We start from the raw sequence: 15675 nt of genomic DNA, 5'->3' as shown, positions 1-15675 counted from the left end.
CCTCTCAGCAACTTCGTAAAAACTTGTTATAGACTATCCACGCGTGAACCTATACATACCACTGAAAAATAGACTACTGATACACCATGAAACACGCACTGCCACGCACTAGGAACGTAACGATGTTGACTCTTCCGTGTCACAACGACTAACGGTGCATAGATTTGTATACTCTATGACAAAGACCGAAGAGATAAATAAACAACATTAACATCTTTGGGTAATATGAAGAAGGTTTGAATTCTAACCTCTTTGGTATGTATACATCGGTTGTGGTGGGTGGGGAAGTCAGGTGGCGGAGGGAGGAGAAGCATTTGTTGACATGTGATAAGAAATATGTAACGAAAGAGCTATAGAGCGGCATACACTTTTTGTAAGTATGACGTGGATACTTTTGAGTGTCATACTTCTGTATAGTCTATTAATTGCTATACTATAGCGTAAATTTGAGTGAATGCCACTATGTGAGCATATAAGACACATTGTTTGTAGGCATTAGGCCTAACACTTCTTGCCCCGTAGTTACCAAGTATAGGTATTAGAAGCGTGGAACGGCCCTTCTGTAAACCCGGTATCTCGCGGAGAATATTTTTAGTGCAGGAAAGTACTTATGCAGTTCTGTCAACTGATGTGTGCTGTTATCTTTGATTGTCAGTAACGTAGTGAATGAAACCTATTCCTTTAAAGCAGGCTTTTAGTGCAGCTGGCGATTGATAGTGATTTTTTTTTAAACAGGAATTTCTTATTGGGTAGTACTAGTTTCGTTTTCTGTTGCCTTTTGTTGTTGGACGCTTAACAGTGATTGCATTGTATTGCAACTCCTTAAAGTACGACAGCATTATTTAACACACTACCCTAAGTAATTAATCACATCTGTAGGTAAAGAAACCATGTCCTATAACAAACATAATTATTTTTCGTACTGCTATTTATTTGATGTAGTTCTTCAGGTTGCAGATTCATTTTAATTTGTGTATGTTCATAGCTATTTTACCCCAACAGTTTTCTCTCTCTCTCTTTTTTTTGCATTTTCATGGATGTGTGAGACAATGTTTCACTATTGTTTTCGTTGTCTTTGAAGTAATTGAGAGCAAGGTAATTCCGCAGTAGTTATTATGCTTTGCTACATCTCTAAGGATCCTTGTTATTGGAGAGGTTCTTAAGTCGAAACTTCTTTCTTCATATCAAGTATTAGATGCTCTCACTTTTATAATTTTGTTTATGGGTTATGCCCACAATGCAGTTGCTGTAAGCTCAGTTGATGCCAAGTTGGGTTCATATTACTGAAAATAAAAATATCTGTTCCCGATCTATAATTGATCTGTTATTAATTTGTTAACTCTTGTCTATACCAGTGCTTTCATCCTAAGCCATGCTTTTTATTGCTTTTCTTCAGCTTTTATATTTACAGTGCATTTATTTCTAATTCTGATAATCATTTCTCACTCCTCTCATGTGTTACTAGTGAATTCTGACAATGTGTTTTATTTTATTCTATTGCAGTAACCTAATAACCGTTCCTAAATTCCATGTTCCTAGACGTTTGGCATGGCAGTGACCATCCTCCATTACCATGCCATCTATTATTGTATAGGCTACATCTTTTGTTGCCTTCTTCTGGCTTCAGCCCTTTTCTCTCAAGTTCCAAATTTGAAGTTTCCAACACATATTTCATTGTTGTACCTCCTATCTTTTCGCTGTTCTGTCCGCATTTGAGGACAATCCTAAGCCTTAACATATGTGTAAAAGTATTGAAAAATGTATGTTGTCTGTGTTGTTAGTAGGCCTATTGCATTCCTGCAATTTTACTCTAACACGGGAATATTCTCGATAGGTAGAAGATATTTGATATTTTCTGTCTAATGTTGTGTATTCCATGCTTCAAGTACACTCTTCTGTTTCTTACCACCTTCCTTCCAAATCACTATGATCTACTTATTCCTATCTGATGTAACTAATATTTTTCTGTAAATCATCCATATTTTGTCACTAAAATGTCAGCTTATTCATATTTTCCAACTATTGTCAGATCACCTTCGTCACTGCACTATGATTAGCTGGTAGCCAATCTAGAATACCACTTTGATGTCCACTCTGTTATCTCATTATTTTTCCACTAGTACTCCTATAAGAAATACGAGTTACAGAACTCTATCTCATTATTTAAAAAAATTAAGAGTAAGATAATTCCTCGGTAGTTTTTATGCTTCTGTTCCATATGGATCATGCCCACAACTGAGTTACTATCAGTTCAGTTGACACCAAGTTGTGTTTATGTTGCTGAAAGTATAAATCTCTCCTCCTGGTTTATGATTGATCTTTTGTTAATTTGCAACGAGTATTTACTGTACACTAACGTTTTAGTCTTAAGCCATTCTGTTTATTGTGATACTTCAGCATTTTAGTCCTAATTTTTATTAGAGTTCCCATTTAAATTGGCAAATTCATTGCAAAATTTGCTCTTTCCATCCGATATGAAGCATATTGAGGGAGCTTATTTATTAACTCTCTTAATTTTTATATATTTGAGGAATTTCACATTGTTTTTCCATTAGGCATGTCACATTTAAAAGTTAAACTGGGTCAATGGAAGGGTCCGATTCGACCTGTCAGCTTTGACCCATGGCGTAACTGTGTTGAGTGACATCATTGAGGTGCGGCGTGTTAGAAATGGATTGTGTTTGCAAAGAGCATGTTGGAGTAAGGGTGGCACACTGTGGTTGTTGTTTGTTTCTGAATTGTTTGTGAGTGATGTTAGTGAGTTATTGAACTTTGTGTTGCATGTTACTCGATGCTGGAGGAGTTTGTTTCCTTGGCAGGGTTATTTCAATGTCGTTAGTTATTGGCTATCGGTTTGTTTTTGGTTATGAATTTGTTAGTTCATCATATTGTTAATGTTTTTTTAAATTACTATCTATGAATGTTACAAGTAATGGTTATTTTTGTGTGTGTGTTGGGGAGGGGAGGTTGCAGGGAGGGCAGTGGAGGTGCCTGGTATCGTTGTCTTCCTTTGAGCTATATAATTCAAATGAAATATTCAGTTCCAGATGTTTTACTTTTTTTTTGGTTGGATTTATTCTCGAGGATTTTGTGTTTGTCATTTTTTGGTATTGTTTGTTTTAGAATGGTGACATTCTTACTGTTTGTTTAGCTTGCCCTGTCCAAGAACCTCTACTTTCTACCCCATTAGTTTCATTTTATTGCTGAAGTGAAATAGTTCGCATGGTTGATATCTTTGTTCGTGGGTGTATTTATCGACTTTATGGTTGCTACGTTGTGTACACTGGGAATAGGGGTGTCCACCATCTTAATGACATCACGGATCAAAGCAGATGGGTGGAATAGGACACTTCCACCACTGCTACTGCTGTTATAATAGTTACCATGTACCTTCTATGAGACAAATAATTATGTTTACTAATACAGCTAGGCTAACTACTAATTCAAGTTAGAATTTTGTTTTTTTGTATACAGTGAATTAGTTTACACTTGTTAAGAATGTGTCGGAGAAAAGGTATGAAGAAAAGTCATTTTGGCAATTTGAGAAATTCTTCTGAAGTTTTGTTACAAATTTGAGAGATAATATTTTACTGGTAGCCAGAAACTTTCACTATGATGGCATAGTAATGAGACTTTATTTGGGACTAGTGCAGCAGGGGATACAACCCGTCGGCTTTGGACATTGACGTCACAAGTCGCCAATCGCGAAGCGATTCTTCTTAGTGTTGTAGCTCCCTTCAGTGGCTGATAAGTGTTTTTTGGCTTTTTAAAAAAAAAATCTCACGAGATAGAATAAACAGATCCACTTTATTAAGCAATCAGTAAAAAAAACGAAACTGAAACATAACAGCAAAAGCGAAAATGGTAAACTGCTATCTGGCGACTTGTGACGTCATTGTCCAAAGCCGACGGGTTGTATCCCCTGCTGCACTAGACCCCTTTATTTCTAAAACTGGTTGTGTAATGTATTGTATTGCATATGCTAGTTCACTTTAGGCATGTGACACTTTTTCCATAAGAAAGTTAATTGCCAAGGAGCTTAAAATGATTAAAATATTCCACAAAACACTATAACACAAAATTAAAGGCGTATTTATTCCATGAATTTATGAGGCAGCCGTTGATCATACCTACACTTCACAAAACGATTTCCACAGTTGCTTTATAAAGTAACATTCATAAGCAGACATTAAACGTCAAACAAGGCAACAGTACACCCATGTACCGTACAACCATGTACTTAATGCAAATTGTATGATGAAAACCCTACAGCGAAAAAGTCCACAACCTTGTCAGGTGTTTTTCTGGGTAAAATAGATGCTGTGTCACTATTATCAGGTAGAATATATTCATCGGGCACATCTGGCCCCACACAACTGGCATTGTCTACCTCAATTTAATGTTTCATTGTAAATTTAACATGTATGTCTCAGTGATGTTGGTAATCTGACAGGCAGAATGTTTCACAGTTTTTCTGTGCAGCAATCAACTAGAAACCAGGTACCAATATTCTTTTTTTACAAAATTAGTCTCTTCAGTCTCATCATCTGCATTTGACATGAGATATCATGTAGGCATATGTTAGACTCAGAATTGACATCTACATGCGTACACTAATACACATATATGGTGATGTTTATTGTAAATGGTGAATTTGAGGTAGCAAAGTTGTGGTGAGGTATTTGACTGCTCTTGATATAGTGCAGTGATAAACTTCCTGGCACTTCCTGCATATCTTTCCATCATTCTTGAAGGCCGACAGGAAGGTGATCATTTTTTTCTGTAGGAATACACAAAATGCATAATTTTCTCACAACCTTTGATGCAAGTTTCGTTAAGTGTTTCTGTACTAGAAACATGTTTTTCACCATGCAGTACACTCAGCCATACCATCCATTTGACATCATCTCGAATTCTGCCAACTGCTCCCTTTCTGTGAGCTTTTAAAAGAAGCTTCAGTCAACTGGGAAATCCTGAGTCTCCTACTTCTGTATTACCGCCCTTACATGCTCATTCCAATTAATATCTCTTAGCAACATTACGCCTACTTATTAATCCATGTGAATGTGTCAAGCAGTATGCAGGATTGCTTTTCTTACTCTTCTCCATTAACTTACATATTTCTACCTTTACGGCAAGCTGCCATTAATCATGGCAACTAGAAATTTTCTCTAAGTCAACTTGTATCCCGCTGCAGTCACCCAACAACGACACATCTCCAAACACAACAGTATCATCAGCAAACAACCACAAATTTCTGCTCACTCTGTACATCAGATCATTTCTGTAGGCCTATTCAGCGTGTTTCAAACCTTTTGTGTCAAACTGAAACAGCTGATAGTATGTGCATAACTGATTAGGGAAGCAATGGTTGGAAATGCATATTTATTTTGTTATAGGCATACACAGTGTACACCACATAACAGAACGTAACTCATAGTAAATGTTCGAAGTGATGTCCGCCAGTCTCGATGCCTGCATTGCAACAGTGCATGCTGCTTTCTCACAAAGATCCCAGTTGTCTGTTGTACACTGGAACAGGCAGAGGGTGATAAACAGCGTACATCAGTGATCAATGCCCACGAAACAGACGTACAGTACACAACTTAGCTAATAGCACATGTGATGTGATGACCACATGCATCACACTGGTGCATTAATCTGTGTCACGTGTGTACCACTATCTGTGGTGTCAGTTGCCTATTGCATCGAACAGTTTGTGGTGTGTCTACAGTGAGATGTGTTACTGTGTACAGTATGTGATGTGTTGTGGAGGTGGAACATTACTTGTCAAGGATGGGATGTTACTCGTCATGAGAGTTGGTAAGCATTCATTTAATGTACCTGTGGCAGGATGTAGTGTTCATAGAGGAGCATGAATGTATAGAGAATACTTTCCCAACAAGCATCTTCATAATTGGGGAAAATTAATCTCCGTGGATACCAACTTATGAGAGATGAGATCATTCATGCCACAGAGCTGGGCTAGGTTCCTGCCAAAGATATGTCCAAACACCAGACTTCAAGGAGATGGTTTTGGATTGTATGGCTGACCACTGAACAGTAAGCACCCATCAAATTGCTGTGAAACATACTCTTTGAAGGATACAGTGTGGAGAGTACAGGGGGAACAAGTATTACACTCATATCCTAAAGAACGTGTACAAGTACTGGGACCAACGGATTTTGAGGCCTGTGTTCACATCTGTCAATGGATTATCCACTGCAGTGCTGTAGTGGTGAGTTTCGTACAGTTTGTATTGTTCACAGGCGAGGCCTCATTGACCTGTGATTGTGTTTTCAACAGCTGTGTCTGGAGTGAGGACAGTCTCCATCTTTATTGGTTTGTGGACAAAAGCTATGTCTACTGTAGGAAATTTATTCCATTTGAACTGAGAATAGGTTCAAGAATTCTGCAGCAAACCAATGTTATGGATAGTGGTCTGTAATTATGTGGGGTGGTTCTTTTACCCTTCATGTGTACAGGAGTCACCTGCACTATTTCCCCACTGCTTGGGACTTTGTGCTGATCAGAGATTTGTGATAAATGTAAGTTAAGTACGGGGGCAATGATGTAGTATACTCTTTGTAAAACTGAATTTGACTTCCATTCAGATCTGGTGACTTATTTCTTTTTGACTCTTTTTCAGGAGCTTCTCTATGCCAGGTATGTTAATTACTATGTCGTGAATATGGTTGTCTCTGCAATAGTCAAACAATGATATGTTTGAGCGATTCTCCTGTATGAATGATTTTTTACATGAAATTTAAAACTTCAGGTTTCCTTATGCTATCTTCTATTGCCACACCAGACTAGTCAACAAGGGACTGGTAGAAGCCTTGGACCCACTTAATGATTGTACATAGGACCAGAATTTTCTCAGGTTGTTGGAAACATCTTTTGCTAACATATGCTTCATGCATCAATCTTTCTACAAACACATGAATAATTACTAACTTTTACCTAACATCATTTATGCATCCTTTTTTTAACTGAGAGTGCAACAGTCTCCACTTCATCATTTTCTGAATTTTGTTTTTAATCCACAATGGGTCATTTTTGTCTTTAATCCACTTACTCAGCACCTACTTCTCCAGAGTGCGATTTACAGCCTGTTTAAACTTTGCCCATAATTCCTCTATGTCCATTACACAGGAGCTAAATGATGTCCATTTGTTGTCGTAGTGGTATACGAACAACTGCTTATCTACATCTACATCTACATCTACATTGATACTCCGCAAGCCACCCAACGGTGTGTGGCGGAGGGCACTTTACGTGCCACTGTCATTACCTCCCTTTCCTGTTCCAGTCGCGTATGGTTCACGGGAAGAACGACTGTCTGAAAGCCTCCGTGCGCGCTCTAATCTCTCTAATTTTACATTCGTGATCTCCTCGGGAAGTATAAGTAGGGGGAAGCAATATATTCGATACCTCATCCAGAAACGCACCCTCTCGAAACCTGGCGAGCAAGCTACACCGCGATGCAGAGCGCCTCTCTTGCAGAGTCTGCCACTTGAGTGTATTAAACATCTCCGTAACGCTATCACGGTTACCAAATAACCCAGTGACGAAACGCGCCGCTCTTCTTTGGATCTTCTCTATCTCCTCCGTCAACCCGACCTGGTACGGATCCCACACTGATGAGCAATACTCAAGTATAGGTCGAACGAGTGTTTTGTAAGCCACCTCCTTTGTTGTTGGACTACATTTTCTAAGCACTCTCCCAATGAATCTCAACCTGGTACCCGCCTTACCAACAATTAATTTTATATGATCATTCCACTTCAAATCGTTCCGTACGCATACTCCCAGATATTTTACAGAAGTAACTGCTACCAGTGTTTGTTCCGCTATCATATAATCATACAATAAAGGATCCTTCTTTCTATGTATTCGCAATACATTACATTTGTCTATGTTAAGGGTCAGTTGCCACTCCCTGCACCAAGTGCCTATCCGCTGCAGATCTTCCTGTATTTCGCTACAATTTTCTAATGCAGCAACTTCTCTGTATACCACAGCATCATCCGCGAAAAGCCGCATGGAACTTCCGACACTATCTACTAAGTCATTTATATATATTGCGAAAAGCAATGGTCCCATAACACTCCCCTGTGGCACGCCAGAGGTTACTTTAACGTCTGTAGACGTCTCTCCATTGATAACAACATGCTGTGTTCTGTTTGCTAAAAACTCTTCAATCCAGCCACACAGCTGGTCTGATATTCCGTAGGCTCTTACTTTGTTTATCAGGCGACAGTGCGGAACTGTATCGAACGCCTTCCGGAAGTCAAGAAAAATAGCATCTACCTGGGAGCCTGTATCTAGTATTTTCTGGGTCTCATGAACGAATAAGGCGAGTTGGGTCTCACACGATCGCTGTTTCCGGAATCCATGTTGATTCCTACATAGTAGATTCTGAGTTTCCAGAAATGACATGATACGCGAGCAAAAAACATGTTCTAAAATTCTACAAGAGATCGACGTAAGAGATATAGGTCTATAGTTTTGCGCATCTGCTCGACGACCCTTCTTGAAGACTGGGACTGCTCTTTCTAGCAGGAATACTGATGGATTTATTAACTTTAGTAACAATCACCTATAGGATGACACCATGATCAGTAATTGCTGTTCCTCTACTGACCATTGATAAGGTTGAGCCTGTTTGTAGCTACGAGGTCAAAAATATTTCCATTGCATGTGGGCTGTCAAACTAACTGTTCAAGACTGTTTTTGGAAAACATGTTCAAAGCTACCTCACAAGACTGTCTGTCCATATCACGTGCAGTGGTCATGAATCAAGTCATTTTTGTTGCAGCTGATTTTCCACAAACCCACAAAACCACAGAAAGAAATTTTTACCTACTGTTTACTCCACAGTTTTGACAGTCTTGCTTTGCACAGATAATATTAGCTTTTTGAGCAACTAGTGTATGTGCATTCTCTGGAAATGGCATCTTTTGAGAAAGTTTAATCACAAAGTACTTGCACATTCTCATGATATATATACATACTGACCTCTTGATCTTTCTCTGTTGTAGGAAGTATGTGAGATGGTTGATAAGAATGAAACTTTGTAAGACCCATATTAATATGTCAATGTTCCTTTGGAGGTACCTTTTCTGCTTTTTTACCAACTTTTATGAGTTTTCCATCCTTCCTGCCAGGAGACATCCTTGTAATGTCATCACCGATGGAAAATTCCTTAATCACATCATGGATATTGTGTACAATCTTGTCTGATCTCTCTTTGTGTGAAGTTTTTTGTTGGTGGCAATTTGCAGTAAATTTGGTGTATTACCACTGTCTGTTCGTTGGGTGACTTTGGCAGTGCTTTCTTAACTCTGCAGACTGCTTTTTCAAATGCTTGTGGAGAAAAAGCATATATTGCAAATGCTAAAATATATACATTTCATGTCTGTGCAGTGACTGTTTGTTGGGAGAAGAATGTGATTCTTATGACTATTATTGGTTTTTACTCAGAACTGCATGTATGAAGTGTAAAAAATTTATTGAAAGAACTCGAGTCACTTTGCCCCAATCATGTGTTACCCATTTTATGCATTCATTTAAGTGCCAGTATATGAAGAATTTTATTTCTTTCCTCGCTGTTTGGTGTTGCATGTTTAAGATTCAATGAGTGTTATGGACAGCATTTTGTGTGCATTCTCATCTGTGGCCTAGCTGTGTACTAAAAACACCATGCTAGGTATAGGACACAACCCCTCATTTCAGTACATCTCTACAGGCAGTCATCTACCACATATAATACACTCCTGGAAATGGAAAAAAGAACACATTGACACCGGTGTGTCAGACCCACCATACTTGCTCCGGACACTGCGAGAGGGCTGTACAAGCAATGATCACACGCACGGCACAGCGGACACACCAGGAACCGCGATGTTGGCCGTCGAATGGCGCTAGCTGCACAGCATTTGTGCACCGCCGCCGCCAGTGTCAGCCAGTTTGCCATGGCATAGGGAGCTCCATCGCAGTCTTTAACACTGGTAGCATGCCGCGACAGCGTGGACGTGAACCGTATGTGCAGTTGACGGACTTTGAGCGAGGGCGTATAGTGGGCATGCGGGAGGCCGGGTGGACGTACCGCCGAATTGCTCAACACGTGGGGCGTGAGGTCTCCACAGTACATTGATGTTGTCGCCAGTGGTCGGCGGAAGGTGCACGCGCCCGTCGACCTGGGACCGGACCGCAGCGACGCACGGATGCACGCCAAGACCGTAGGATCCTACGCAGTGCCGTAGGGGACCGCACCGCCACTTCCCAGCAAATTAGGGACACTGTTGCTCCTGGGGTATCGGCGAGGACCATTCGCAACCGTCTCCATGAAGCTGGGCTACGGTCCCGCACACCGTTAGGCCGTCTTCCGCTCACGCCCCAACATCGTGCAGCCCGCCTCCAGTGGTGTCGCGACAGGCGTGAAAGGAGGGACGAATGGAGACGTGTCGTCTTCAGCGATGAGAGTCGCTTCTGCCTTGGTGCCAATGATGGTCGTATGCGTGTTTGGCGCCGTGCAGGTGAGCGCCACAATCAGGACTGCATATGACCGAGGCACACAGGGCCAACACCCGGCATCATGGTGTGGGGAGCGATCTCCTACACTGGCCGTACACCACTGGTGATCGTCGAGGGGACACTGAATAGTGCACGGTACATCCAAACCGTCATCGAACCCATCGTTCTACCATTCCTAGACCGGCAAGGGAACTTGCTGTTCCAACAGGACAATGCACGTCCGCATGTATCCCGTGCCACCCAACGTGCTCTAGAAGGTGTAAGTCAACTACCCTGGCCAGCAAGATCTCCGGATCTGTCCCCCATTGAGCATGTTTGGGACTGGATGAAGCGTTGTCTCACGCGGTCTGCACGTCCAGCACGAACGCTGGTCCAACTGAGGCGCCAGGTGGAAATGGCATGGCAAGCCGTTCCACAGGACTACATCCAGCATCTCTACGATCGTCTCCATGGGAGAATAGCAGCCTGCATTGCTGCGAAAGGTGGATATACACTGTACTAGTGCCGACATTGTGCATGCTCTGTTGCCTGTGTCTATGTGCCTGTGGTTCTGTCAGTGTGGTCATGTGATGTATCTGACCCCAGGAATGTGTCAATAAAGTTTCCCCTTCCTGGGACAATGAATTCACGGTGTTCTTATTTCAATTTCCAGGAGTGTAGATGTCTTACAATGTAGTCAAGGGTTAGAAGTTCCCCTTCCCCTGATGCTAAGGCTTCTAGCACTTCTGATATTGTCTGGGATTTGTAACGTGGCTGTGCTTTTCAATGTGTCTGGTGTAACTGTTCCATCCTCACTCAAGGATGATTAGTTGGGTTGTAAATTTGGGTGGAAAGCAAATACGTATGTGTACTGACAGCACAGCTGTTCCTGTATGATTTAGCAACAGATACAAGGTGTCCATTGCGGAGAGTACATCTAAATGAAAAAAGTAAACTTTGTTTTGTGGAATGAGGTTTGATGTTCCTAGAAGGTCCAGACAAGCATAGGGGGTGAGTATGCTGGTCATTGGGAGATGCCGAGTTAGGTGGATAATGGGTTCCGTCAGGGAAATAATTAGCAGATTGTTGGGAAGGAACACTGCAAATTGTGGCTACTGTCATCTGCTGATGCCATCTGCTACCTAAATTCAGATTCAATCCTCATTTTGTTTATACAGCTGGCTGAAGTGGCAAAAAGAGCATACTTCACACAGCTTGTGATTACCAATATATTTTGCAGAATGAATCACTGTTCTCTGGTTTGGATGCAGGTGGAGTGCTTAAACCAGTGGCTCAGGCAATTATCTGCCAGTCATGGAGACCAGTCAGATAGAGGCTTATGATGATTCCATTCCCCACCCACCCACCCTCCCTTCCTCACCCCCTACAGTTCATCTGCACCTATACTCCGCGAGCCACCATACGGTATATGGCAGACAGTACTTTGTATACTACTATCATTTCCTCCCGTTACTGTTCCAGTTACAAATAGTGTGCAGAAAGAATAATTGTTAATCAATCTTCTGATGAGCTTTAATCGCACTAACTTTGCCGTTTCATGAAATATATGTTGAAGGAAACAGTATTTTAGTTGACTCTTCTCTATTTCCTCTATCAGTTCTACCTGGTAAGGGTCCCAGGTCCAGGAGAAATATGGGTCATACGAGGATTTTTTTGAAGCTATCTTCTTCATGAATTTACTGCATTTCCTGTGGATTCTTTCATTATATCTTTGTATGGTATTTTCCTTTCCTGTGATTAGTTGTATATGGCCATTCCACTTGAAATGACTCCATATGAATATTGACAGATATTTAGTGGATGTCATTATTTGACAATTGTGTAACCAAAAAGTAATGGTCTTCCTGCCTATTTATATGCAATACAATGTTGTATGTTGAGGGTCAGCTGCTAATCCCTGCACTAAGTGTTGATCATCTGCAGACCAAGCATTTAACAATTTTCTGATGCTGCGACTTCCTTATATACAACAGACCTGTGCATATTTCAATAGTATCCATCAGCACATTGCATGTCCTATATACTCCTTTGAGTATGCCTGAAGCTACTTTTATCTCAGAAAAATGCTATCCTTTAAGAATTAGATGCTACAATCTGTTTGCTAGAAAATTTTCCATTCAGTCACAAAGCTGGTCTGATACTCTGCACGCTCATGTTTTATTCATTAGGCAATGATGCTGAAATGTATGGAACACCTTTTGGAAGTCAAGGAACAAGACATCACGTTGGCTGCTAGTATCTACTGGCTTCTGTTTCTCTTGAATAGAGTGAGTTGGTTTACACAAAATCATTCTTGGCTGAATTGATTTGTGCAGAGTGGTCTAGTGCCTGCTACCACAGGATGTAGACAACTGGACAGAGTATGTGTTTCACACAGATATGTGTTCACGTAAGTTAGAGGTACACTTCAAATGGCCCAGTGATCAGTTACATGCTGTATCCTGGTGGTGGAGAGGGGAGGGGTCAGAGAAGTACATCAATATATTAATTAAGGGTAGGGTTCATCATTGTAGATTAGGAGGAGAAAATACGTACTTTGTACACTTGGCTTCATTTTATGGACTAAAATAATTAATTATGAAATATTCTCTATTGTAATAAATCGTAAAATGATAATTCAGTAATTACCATGGAAAATAGCAATAACAAAATTCAGTTGCACAGTGGAAAGTAGTGAGCCAACCACATCCGTGTATTCTGGTCGTCATGAGGTGCTGCACATGGCTACATTGATTTGCTGATATTTTCATAGTGATGCCCAACAGTTGGCAGCACTTGCACATGATGAGAAGTTTGGAAATGCACAAATGTGTACCTCATATTTCCATAGGGAAAAATACTTCTGTTGCTGTTAAGACTCAATATAAGTTAATGTACACAATTGTAGCCAGAGGGTCTGCCAGTATAATGAAAAATCATAGTTCTGGTCTCATGTGAAGTGACCAAATGGATCAAAATCAGATTCCACCTTCTAAAATTGTTTCACTGTGAGAGATTGTGCTGTGGTTTCTCATTTTAATTAGTATGTATATGATGAAATGTCAGATATTGAGATAAGTGTTTACTGAATAGGAGACTACATTTCTTCTACAAAGTAAAGGTGATGAATTTATAAGATACTTGCAAAACTCTGTGTAGAACATGCAAAAGAATTTGCCCCTTTATAACAGCAGTTTATAGCATGTTTTCCCACAGTTGAAATGTACTTTGTAATTGGAAAAAGGTGCAGGTCATTCCACTTTTCATAAAGGGTCATCAGCCAGATGTGGACCGAGCAAGGTGGCGCAGTGGTTAGCACACTGGACTCGCATTCGGGAGGACGATGGTTCAATCCTGCGTCCGGCCATCCTGATTTAGGTATTCCATGGTTTCCCTAGCTCACTTCAGGCAAATGCTGGGATGGTTCCTGTGAAAGGGCACGGTCGATTTCCTTCCCCATCCTACCCTAATCCGAGCTTGTGCTCAGTCTCTAATGAGCTCGTTGTCGCCTCCTCAGCCATATGTACATAATTATACTCTTATAAAACCTGACATCAGTCTTCTGGAGAATTATGGGATACATTTTGTGCTAGTATATTTTGACTGTTGTAGTCAATTACATTATTTGTAGGCATCAACATGGGCTCTCCAGACAGTGATGTGAAATTCAGCTCATTCTGTTCATTCATCAGATCCAAAAACAGCAAATAGTGCTGTACATGATGATGCCATTTTTATTTACTTCTAGAAAGTATTTCATAAAGTTCCATGTTGTTGTTGAGGAAACAAAATGTAAGTGTATAAAGCATCTGACCGACTTTGTAATTGCATTGATAACTGCCCAATGAATGAAGTCAGTGTGTGTGCAATATATAAAGTGATTTGGTTGCAGGACCTGCACAAGCCTAATTGCGTCTCTGTGCGAGCTGCAAAATTGCCGCCCACTCATTCTGTAGAAAAAAGAAAGTTTGTATGATATTAAAGTCTGATCATGTTTTTGTATGCGTGGAAACTTGACTTGAAAAGTTAGTTCAAAAATGGTTCAAATGGCTCTGAGCACTATGGGACTTAACTTCTGAGGTCATCAGTCCCCTAGAACTTAGAACTACTTAAACCTAACCAACCTAAGGACATCACACACATCCATGGTTGAGGCATGATTCAGTTTTTATCAGTTTTATTTTTGAGAACCGTCTCTCCTCGCGCGGTTCCAGACTGTAGCGCCTAGAACCGCTCTGCCACCGCAGCCGGCGAAAAGTTAGTCATGTGATTTAAACAAATGTAGCACTTAAAAATAATTTTAATAAACCATGTGAATTTACGTTTATCGTAAATGAACATTTTTTTACTGTCGTGTACCGATAATGTATTCTGCGGAAAACAAAATATTATTACAACACAATTTAAAATTAATACGTAAATTTACTTTGAACGATCATGTGTACAATGACAATTTATCTTGCGTTGAACAAAATAAAAATCAACACGGTAAAGAACTAAGTAACTGAACATTTAAAAAAACTATACGAATCGAATTTACCTGGCTTTTGCTTGCGCAAACTCTTTCACTCGATCCACGTAGTTCAAGTCCTCTGTAAGTTCGCACTCAGATGTTGCTGCAAGTTCACTTAAACGAGTTTGGCTCAGCTTGATCTGGGATATGTTTATCAGTTTTATTTTTGAGAACTCTCTCTCCACTCGCAACTGTCAATGAGAGTGTTAGGACAATTCTTAGTGCAATATTAACATTGGGGCAAATATTGTTTATTCCTATAAACTCGTCTCTGTTGGACCTCTTCCTGGTTTGACCAAAGTCGGAAGCACTTTTAAGTTCTTCCCTTGCCTTCTGCGCATCAACATCGCTTGACTCTTCGTCTTGCAAAACCGTTGAGAGGTTTCTACACATTTCGTCCCAGCTATCAGGAGGCGTATTCTTCAGCTTACCAATGCCGTACAGAAAATGAAAATCATAGCAGTGAGACTTCAGCTGAGTGAATCTATCGTCCAAAGATGTGCTGACTACGTCTAAAAGATAATAGGAGAACTCAGTCTCGTTTCGTTGGATCCTCTATTTTGTCATCTCTTCCTTCGTAGGTAAAGTGTCTTGACTTCTTGCACTGTCGCCGGAAAGCACATATCCGCGATAATGGCTCAAT

The 15675-nt window shown here is 40.5% G+C and overlaps 1 protein-coding gene across 4 annotated transcripts in view; it reads left to right on the top strand.

Annotated features, from left to right (window-relative positions):
* The first annotated feature begins 277 nt into the window (after positions 1-277).
* The window catches only part of LOC124723044 (galactosylgalactosylxylosylprotein 3-beta-glucuronosyltransferase S), a 197026-nt gene continuing 181628 nt past the window's right edge, over positions 278-15675 (top strand). For 3 of the 4 annotated variants that reach the window (XR_007006486.1, XM_047248223.1, XM_047248225.1), the window contains exon 1: positions 278-373. The gene's annotated coding sequence lies outside the window, so the exon portion shown is untranslated. The remainder of the gene's footprint in view (positions 374-15675) is intronic. The other variant, XM_047248224.1, reaches the window with a different exon arrangement.

Source organism: Schistocerca piceifrons, chromosome X (assembly GCF_021461385.2).
Source record: "Schistocerca piceifrons isolate TAMUIC-IGC-003096 chromosome X, iqSchPice1.1, whole genome shotgun sequence".
Lineage (NCBI taxonomy): Eukaryota > Metazoa > Arthropoda > Insecta > Orthoptera > Acrididae > Schistocerca > Schistocerca piceifrons.
This window is presented reverse-complemented; position numbering and strand designations above follow the sequence as displayed.